Source organism: Talpa occidentalis, unplaced genomic scaffold (genome assembly GCF_014898055.3).
Source record: "Talpa occidentalis isolate TD23 unplaced genomic scaffold, MPIMG_talOcc4v2.1 talOcc4.6, whole genome shotgun sequence".
Lineage (NCBI taxonomy): Eukaryota > Metazoa > Chordata > Mammalia > Eulipotyphla > Talpidae > Talpa > Talpa occidentalis.
In genome coordinates, this window is record NW_023604972.1 from 1475095 (window position 1) to 1484181 (window position 9087).

At 68.6% G+C, this 9087-nt stretch overlaps 1 protein-coding gene across 4 annotated transcripts in view; it reads right to left on the bottom strand.

The window, feature by feature from the left end:
* The window catches only part of SH3TC1 (SH3 domain and tetratricopeptide repeats 1), a 28838-nt gene extending 19751 nt beyond the window's left edge, over positions 1 to 9087 (bottom strand). For 2 of the 4 annotated variants that reach the window (XM_037529396.2, XM_037529392.2), the window contains exons 1-2: positions 8952 to 9087; positions 1888 to 1946 (exon numbers count right to left, since the gene is read on the bottom strand). The gene's annotated coding sequence lies outside the window, so the exon portion shown is untranslated. Of the gene's footprint in view, positions 1 to 1887; positions 1947 to 2884; positions 2948 to 8951 lie in introns of those variants that run through there. The other 2 variants (XM_037529394.2, XM_037529395.2) reach the window with 2 other exon arrangements.

Below are 9087 nucleotides of genomic sequence, written 5' to 3' on the forward strand. Positions count from 1 at the left end.
CGCAGGCCTGGTCGCCCGGGAGGGGTGGGCTGCCCGCAGAAGGGGCGGCCCCCAGGCTCTGGCTGTCCCCGGGGGAGGGTGCCCCTGGGCCGCCTCCACCCGGGGCCGTGGGTGGGCAGCGCTGGGCCGGCCGTGCCCTGCCCGTGCGAGCCCCCAGCCTCCGCGTGCGGTGTCATCACCCGGCATAAGCCCGAGTCTCCGGTGGGGCTGTCCGTGCCGCCACCTGGCAGGGGCCGGACCCGGCAGCTCGGGGCGTCAGGCCGGTGCCCCTGTCTGATCCCCACGCACAGAGCCTGGGGTGGGTCCGTGCCCCACGAGGCTCCTGTTTAGGGGGTTTGGCTGCCCTGCCCTGTCCTTGCTCCCCACCCTGCAGGGGCCGCGTCCCTGGGGTCCCAGTGCCAGGGGGTGCTCCTCTCACTGCCGCCCCGCGAGAGGCTGTCAGCGCCTGCATCCGGGCCTGCCAGGGCCTGCAACACCCTTGCCCAGGCCCAGGGACGCGCCCCCAGGGAGGGTGGGGAGCCTCGGGGCTCAGTGGGGGCTGGGGCTGCCCGTGATCACCATGATCGCCGCTGGCCTGGGGCTCCCAGTCACGGCCAGGGCTTGAGGATGGGGCTGGGGGTGCAGGGGGTTCCCTGCTGGTCCTTAAAATGGCCTCACCCAGGGTAAGTGGCCACCGGCCTCCCGAGCTGCACCCCGGGGTGTCCTGCGCCCCCAGGGAGCCCTGCCTTTCTTCACCTCCCTCCTGCCCACCTGGGCCCTGGCGGCCGGCAGCGGGCTCGCCCTGGCCTGCACCGCACGCGGGGAGGGACTTTGCCGGAGCCCCGAGCCCTGGGCCCACGGACGGGGCGACCCCGTCATGCGGTTTGCTCGCTGAGAATGAGGAGGAACACTCGCCCCGGCAGGGCTGGAGCCCCGCGCCCCTGCCTTCCCCCACACACGGCACCCACGTTCCCACACATCCCCAGCCAGGGCCTGGGGTGCAGCCTGTTCTGCGGACGGGGCCCGTGCAGGGCCAGCCTGGTTCCCGCGGGTGTCAGCTCGGGCAGAGGCCGGTTCCCAGGGACCGGCCAGTGGGGTGCAGACTCCTGCCGCCCCCCTCAGCACTGGTGAAGCGTGGGGTCTCAGCAGGGAGCGAGAGCCGCAGTCCTGCCCTGCCGGGGCGGGGGGCCCAGCTGGGCCTCGCTGGGGTCTCCTGCACTTTGGGGGCCATGCAGCTTCCATGTCACCAAGAAGCGGGGGGCTATCTGGTGGCCCGTTGCACTGGGGTCCCCCCAATCCATGTCATCCCAACCTCAGGATGTGACCGTCTTTGGGGGTGGGGCCTCTGCAGATGAGTTAGGATGAGGTCCCTCTGGACTTGGGGCCCAAGCCCAAGACACAACCCCAGAGTGCCACGTGGAGGAGAGAGAGGGGGCGTCAGCTACACCCCAGGACCCCGGGGGCCCCAGAGTCTGGAAGAGGCAGGGAGAGGCCTCCCCTGACCTCCAAACTGGGAGAAACAGGTCCCCTGGGGTTGCTTCTCCACGGCGAGTGACCACAGGAAACTTGCCCCCCCAGACCCCCATCTGACCTTCTCTGCTGAAGGGGGCATTTTAATGAGGAGAATCACATGCTTGCGGGCCGGGGGCTCTGGCACGACAGCCTACAGGAGCGTCTTCGTTGCCAGTGACTAGGGGGAACCCACCTCACAGCAGCCCTCCCACCAGGAGTGGGGGGCCAGCCTGCCCACCCTCCTCGCGGCCTGGAGGATGAGGTCTATCGAAGAAGGGCCACCTGGGGGCCCAGGGGCCCAAGGACCCTCCCCACCCCACCCAGCCCTGCCCGCCTCCCAGCCTGGCCAGCAGGACCCCTCCCCCACGGGCTCCCCCACACTCCCATGAGGCTTACCTCCTGCCCAGCTGGGAACTCCCGCAGACAAGCTGGGCTCCTGGGGATCCTGGGGGTCCCTGGAGGCCGAGACAGGGTCTCAGGGGTGTCCACAGGACCACGCTGGGCTCCTGCATCCACTGAGATCTGGAGCTGGCCCAGTTCAGGCCAGGCTGGGGCAGCAGCTCCTGGGGTGCCATGGTTGGGCGCTGAGGGGATGCCCTTCCAGGGGAAGGGTCTGTACATGAAGGCCAAGGGTTGCTGCAGGTCCCTGATGCACCCCGGGGCAGGACATGCATCCACGTGCCCCAGAGCCTCTGGTGATGCCCCTGGTCAAGGCAGGGCCCTGATGGAAAAGAGCAGTGACCCAGGGGGCTGCGTCCCCCTGTGGCGCCCCTGGGCTGGGCACACGTGCTGTCCGCCCATGTGGCACTAACCAGGGAGGGTCCCACTGAGACCAGGGCTTGGCGCCCTGAATGGCTGGCTACGCTTCTGTGGCTCGTCCAGACCCCCAGACACGCTGAGTGCCCGTGGGAGCTGAGGGCCAGTGAGGTCCCAGCAGCAGCAAGTCCCACGGACCACCCGTGGATCACGCCATTCATGCCAGAACTGTCCCGGCTCAGCCATTGGCCACACCCTCAGATTTCCAGAACTGTCCGGACCTTGGTTCTGTCCTCCCAGCTGACTGACCCCACCCCGAATGTCAGAGATGCCTTCAAGGTAGGGGAAGGTGAGGCACCATCTTACATCTGCCTGTGGCCACACCCACCCTTGGATCTACTTGTGGCCAGACCCGCTCTGCAAGCCCCCGCCAGGCCCCACCTGGCCCAGCACCCCGCTGTCCAGAGCCCCACTCTGTCCAGCACCCGCTCTGCTCAGTTCTCCCGCCTACCCTAGTGCTTCCACCATCCGATGCCCCTGCCGGTTCCAGCGCCCCCACTCTCCAGCAACCCTCTGCCCAGCCCTGTCCAGCGCCCTGCCCTGTCCAGCGCCTCCACCTGTCTCAGAGCTCCCTTACCTGTGCCCGGCTCCTCCGCAGCCGCTTTCAGGCCCCAGACCTGAGGCGGCGCCAGGTGGCCGCTCCACTCCCGCCCGGCTGCCTCCGCATCGCCCTCCAGCCCTGCTGGCTGCGCCGCCCTTGCTTCCTGCCCCACTTCCTGCCCGCGCAGGGGGCCGGCGGGAGAGGCTGGCGGCGGCTGCGCCTACTCCAGGCCGAGGGCCGTGGGTCATGAGCTCCTTCCTGGTCCGCTGGCCTGGCCTGCTGCCCCGCCCAGCCCCGGGCCGGGTGGAGGCCGAGGACACCGGCTCCGCCTCAGGCCGGATTGGGGAAGCCCACCAGCCGCCCCGCCTGCAGCCTGGCTCCCTCTCTGTTCCTCTTCCACTGGCTGCACGCATGTGTGCACACCAGGCCAGCGCACGCGTGCGTGCTCACAGGGCATGGGGCCCACGTGCGGCACCGGACGCGGCCCGGCCGGACAGGGCGCCCACCTCCGTCTCGTCACCCTGGAGGGCGGGGGTGCCAGCCCGCCCCCGGGGAGCCTGCCGCCGCCGAGGGGCCCCGGCCCAGGGCCAGTCCCGCTGCGGCGTCACAGGCATCATCGCCCTCCTGGTCCTTGCCCCCCGCCCCCCCACATTTCAACCCCCTTCTCCACTGAGGGTGACCCCCTGGTCCATCTGGTCACACCACTGCCCTGTCTGCCCCTCGGCCTCCACCTGCCCAGTGCGGGGGCAGAGCTCAGCAGCAAGGGGGAGGGGCCGCGTGGCCAGAGGCGGGCACTGGACTGTCCAGCCCCGGCCCCGCCACCTGCCCACAGCCCACTCAACTGGCTGCCCGGCCACGCTCGGGGAGGTCCCGCAGCCACCGCGAGAGCCGGCGGGTGTGCCGGGACCCTCACTGACGGGTGCGGGGCCTCCAGTCTGCGGGGAGGCCCTGAACTCCAGGCCATGCTCCAGACCCACGGTGGGGGTGGTGGAGCAGCCTGGTTTCTGCGCCTCTGACGTCTGCACATGCTGGACGGGGCCCCCGGCGGGCTCCGAGTCCATGAAAGGGCCCGGACACGTTTCCTCTCCTGGCCATTGTCCCGCAGCCGCGACCTGCATCCTGTTTGTCTCTGCAGCTGTGCTCTTGGCCCACGGCCAGAGGGGGCTTCCAGGAGCCTCCCCAGCTGTGCACAGTGCTCCTGGATGCTGCGTGGTACACCCCCATTCACAGGACCCCCTCAGGGCACCCCAACACCACAGAATATGCCCTGACCCTATGCATGCATCCCAACTCCAGAGGCCCCAACTCCGCTCAGGGCTCCCGACAACCTTTCAGACTGGGGGGTTCTCCAGTGGGGTCTCTCTTGGAGGCCCACACAGACTGCCCGGGAGAGGCGGGCTCCCCCCACCCCAGCCCTGCTGGGGCTCTTGGGGAGAGCCGCCGCCTGGGCCTTGGCTCCCCTTTTGAAGGTGGCACTGGCCTGAGGCTGCCGGGGCCTGCGGCCAACCTCTCAGATGCCTGACCCGGTTGCAGCGGTTTCCAGTTGTCACTTGGTCGAGAGCCGTCCTCGTCCCGTCCCCCGCGTGTCCTGTCAAGCTGCCCAGGGAGCAGCAAGTGCTGGGTTGCCAGCGACCGGCCCCCGAGGGGGTCCCCGTCAGAGTGCGTCGGGGTCAGGGCAGCTTCTCGTCCTGCATTTTGGCCACGCAGGAGTCTGGGCAGGGGAGGTGCCAGGACACGTTTTCAGCAACACCGAAGGCCCAGGCACAAGGCCTCCGTGTGGCGGGCAGAGCACAGGGCCGCGGAGCCCAGTGAACGGCGCAGACCTGGAGCCCTGCAGCATCCCAGGGCCGCCTCCAACCCCACCTCCGTGCCCGAGGGGTCCCCACCCTTATGGGGCCGGGGTCCACCTCGCTGGCCAGCGGGCGGTCAGAAGCTCGGGGGATTTCTCATTTGGCGGTCACGGGGGTCATCCCTGCTTTGGAGCAGAGAGCGACGGTATCCAACAGCGGCTCAGGGCCAGAGTCGCTTGCCCCCCGGAGCCCCAGACAGCGCCCCCCTGCGCTCGCGGGGAGGACCTAGGGCCCCCATCCACCCCAGTGGGTGAGAGCGCGGCCCCAGAGCAGGCTCGTCCTGCCCAACCCACGCGCAGGCAGGGAGGCCTGGGGGGCCAAGGGTGAACTCCGGCAAGGCTGCGTGGAGCTGGAGCTCCTGGTGGAAGCTTGGAGGGAGAGAAGCCAGCCGGAGGCAGGGTGTGAAGGTCTCCGGCACAGAGTCCGCTCAGGGAACAGCCCGCCCCTCGCAGGACCATTTCCAGGCCACCAGGGACAAAGTCGGCCCAAGCGGTCACTCTCGCCCAGAGGGTTAATCTCCGACAGGCCGGGAACAGTGACTCTCAGGAATGTGGAGGCCCCGGCCCTGGGGCCAGCACCACCCCAGCCCCCGGCGGTGGCTGCTCCCCCAGCAGGGCCCGGGCCATGCAGGAAATTCCAGAGCAGGGCAAGGGCCTTCTGGGAAGGCGGGACTGGACAGGCCTGGCTCGGGCGCCATCGGCCGGTCTCCGTGCTGCCCGAGAGAAAGCAGACGAGGAGGGCCCGGGTGAGGGGTGCCGACCGTGTGCCCATGACACCTGATCTGCAAAACGGGGGGGCTGGGGTTGGCCCTGGGTTGTGGGTTCCTGCCAGGGCTCTAGAGAGTGGGGTGCTGTGGGGGATTGTGGGTGCATCTCAGGTGGACCCCAGAGCAAGAAGGGTGCCTGCTTGCCGGCAGGGTACAGGGGCTCGGGGTAAGGGCTCCGCCCAGCAGGGAGTAGGGTGGGGAACTCCAGGGCGGGAAGGGGCAGGCTCGACCAGCGGGCAGTGGGCTGGACACAGGCTCAGGCCCTGAGCAGTGGAGCCCAGTCCTGCCTCCCGCTGAGGGCCAAGGTGACTCGTGCCAAACACAGCCAGGGCACGGGACGGTGAGGCAGCCCAGCACAGCCCTTGGCTTCCAGGTGGGGAAACCGAGGCTCGAGAAGTGTCCAGGTCCTGTCCCTAGCCCGGGCACCACAGGGGAGACGGCTGTCTCCCCTGATCTATAAAGTGCAGCTGTGGCCCCAAGTCAGGTGTCTCCCGGGAAAACCAGGACAGCCACCTCCACGCCTCCCCGCAGCAAGTGCCCAGCGCCCGCGAGCAGCCCGCAGGGTGGCCGAGTCCCTGCGCCCCGCAGGAGGACAGACGTGCCCGGATCTGCTGGCCTCGCGGGGAGGGTGAGCCAGGCTCGGCCGCTTGTTATTTCTGGCCTGGGCGCCTGAACCGGGCCTGGGAGGTGAGCGCCGCTCGGGGCCAGGATGTCAGGAGCCGTCCTCTGCAAACCAGGATGTCGGGGCCACAGAGGCCGCCCAGAGGACTGATGGCGCCTGCCAGGTCACAGGCTAGGAAGCGTCAGCAGTTCCCTGCCTGGGTCTTCGAGGACGCTCCCCCCCCCCATCCCCCCAAACAGGGGCGCTCCAAGCCCAGGAGTCGCTGACTCGGCAGCCCCGCCCGCCTCTTGGCTGGGCCAGGGGCAGTGCCTGGCGTGTCTGTTCCCACGCTCCTCCAGGAAGTGTCCTCCCCGTGGGCGCAGCACTGGGAAGAGGGGGGTCTTCAACACCTCAAATAACGCCCATGCAGGGAGCAGGTCAGAAGGCCCACCTGGGGTGCAAGGCCAGAGTTGGTCCCAGTCGTGGGGTGACCAGGATGGGCGAGCAGAGGCGACAGCAGGTGAGGGGCCAGAGTGGGGTACACAGCATGTGCTTTATGGCTATGGTCTTCCCTGGGACCTAGGCTTTTAGGGGAACCTCAGTGCATGCTCCCTCCCGGAGTTCCGACATTCCTAAACCAGAAGGTGGGACCCCGCTGGATTCCGGGCATTCTGCAGAGCCCGGTCAGCAAGGGATGGAACTTGAACTTGGCTTTGGTTTTCGCCCGCCCAGCACATGTGTTCCAGAAGCCCCTGGGGCAGGAAGGTCTGCCCAGCCGGGCCCATCTCCCTGGAGGCTGGGCTGGGTCCCTGCAGGGGGTGGGGCACCCGTGAGGGGAGCTCAGGTGCCCTTGATGACCTCAAAATCCCCAGGCCACTGTTGGGGTGGCTGCTCCATCTCAGGGGCCTGGCAATTCCCACCCTTAACTCCCACCCTTGGCGGCCACCATCCCCAGCGCCTGCTCACAGGCCGGCCTCCCAGCTGCGCCGGTTCACAGCCAATTTCCAGGGATGTGGCCGCGGCACCTGCTGCTTTGATGCAGGCCCAAGGGAGCCCTGGTCCGCCCCATCCACTCTGGGATGGGCATGTACCTCCCTGCCCTGGCATCGTCCCCGGGCTGACCCCAGGGACATGGGCTAAGGTACAGGTCAGGCTCCAGCCTCGGTTATCTGCTCAGGTCCAGTACCCAGCAGCGTGCAGAGGGCCCCACAGAGGACACCATCACCACTCTATGGGGGAGGGCCAGGGGCTAGCAGCAGTGCCCAGCCCCAAACTTGCCAGCCCTCGTGCTGGGCGTGGGGAGCAGTGAGCGACTCAGGTGGCTCTAGGGTTCTTTGCTTAGTGGCAACACAGCCAAGAAAACTGACCATGAAACTATGACAGAGGCCAAGCAAATGGCCCCTCGTCCACCTGGAGACAGCCAGGAGGGCTGCCTGGAGGAGGCACTCTGAACTGGGCCACGGAGCGTGAAATATAAACCCTGCATGGAGCCTCTTGTAGTGCCAGAAAGTAGCACATCTGTCCGTGCTATGGACAGATGGAGGACGGACAGCCCGTCCCACCAGGAAGGGCCCGTGTCGTGGGCACAGAAGCTGAGAGAGCTTTCAATGGCCGAAGTTGGAGCCATTTGAGAAAAAAAAAATAAAAGTAGTAGATTCTTTAAAACCCGAAGTATAAAAAAGACGTCCACACTGACAGAGATAAAGCCTGGGACAGCACATGAACGGACACTGTCCTAGCAGAAGTCCTGGGCATCCCCCTGGACACACCGCCCTCTGGAGGCAGTAGGCCTGGGCCCTCTTCCCCTCCAGGTGTGGCCAGGGGGGGACAAGGGCTTCCAGCGGGAGCCCAACAGGCACCCCAGCTGCCAGGAGATTGGGGTCCAGTGATGGGTCACACTGCTGGCCCTGGACAGGATGTCCCTGGGGCCCTCCTCCTGCGAGTCCATGAGCCGGCACCCCCAGGGAACATCAGGAGGCACCGGCGGCAGCAGGAACCCCACGCTGACGGGGGCCAGAGGAGCATGGACACCCGGGCCGCGGGCAGCTCTACACACTGCGGGTGTGGAGGGACGTCAAGGCCCAGAGGAGGGAGGACAGCCTGCCGGGGGTCGGGCCGGCCCTGGAGCCGGTGACCGGAGTGGCTCACGCCGCAGTGTGTCCTGGGCCAGCCCAGGGGCCTCCGGGTGTCCCCCAAGACGAGGAGGACCTGAGCTCACGGAGAGCTGGGGCAGCGCCCCACCGGCCCCACGGGGCCCACAGCACTGGGGAAACTGGGGTGGATGGCGGGAAAAGCACCCCAGCTCCAGCCATGACCCGCCGGTGCGGACTCCAGCCTCGGGGCGTGCTCTGGATGCACAGTTCACCTGGGGGACCCCTGAGCGGACCTGCCTGGCCCTGGTCAGTTGTCTTGGGCCCGGGAGGGTTGGGGCTGCTTATGTGGCTGAGGGGGCCACAGAGCCCTCCCGCCCTAGCCCCTGTGCAAAGTCCGAGGTGAGGGTTCCAGCCACGGGCACGGCCTCGCCCTCGCCTCTCCAGGCCAGGGCCCAGCCTCTGCCGGCCACAGCCAGCCCCAGTGCGCGGCCTCTGCCCCTGCAGAGCCGGAGCACTGCCTGCCGGCCCATCCTCCCCCACCAGCCTCCACCTTGGGGGCAGCTCCCGGCCTGAAGGGCCCAGTCAGGATCGAGCCCTGAACAGCCACCGGCCTGGGGTTGAGGGAACGGGCGGCAGCTCCCGCCTCACCTGCCGCCTCCAGCCTCCACCCCGCCCCAGCAACCAGCCTCCTCAGAGCGGGCCCAGGCCTGGACCTCCCCCTGCAGCAGCGTCCACCCGCGGCTCCTGGCAGGCTGGTTCAGGGCGCACTCACCCACGCCCTCCCTGGCCCTACCTGTGCTGGCAGGTGGCCTGAGTGGGGCTGGCGGCGGCGTGGGGGCAGCTCCTCTCGGGCAGGCCTGCCCAGGGGACTGGAGCGTGCTCTGTGGGGCAGCGCAGCCCGGAGGGGCGGGGGCCGCAGTCCAGGCCTC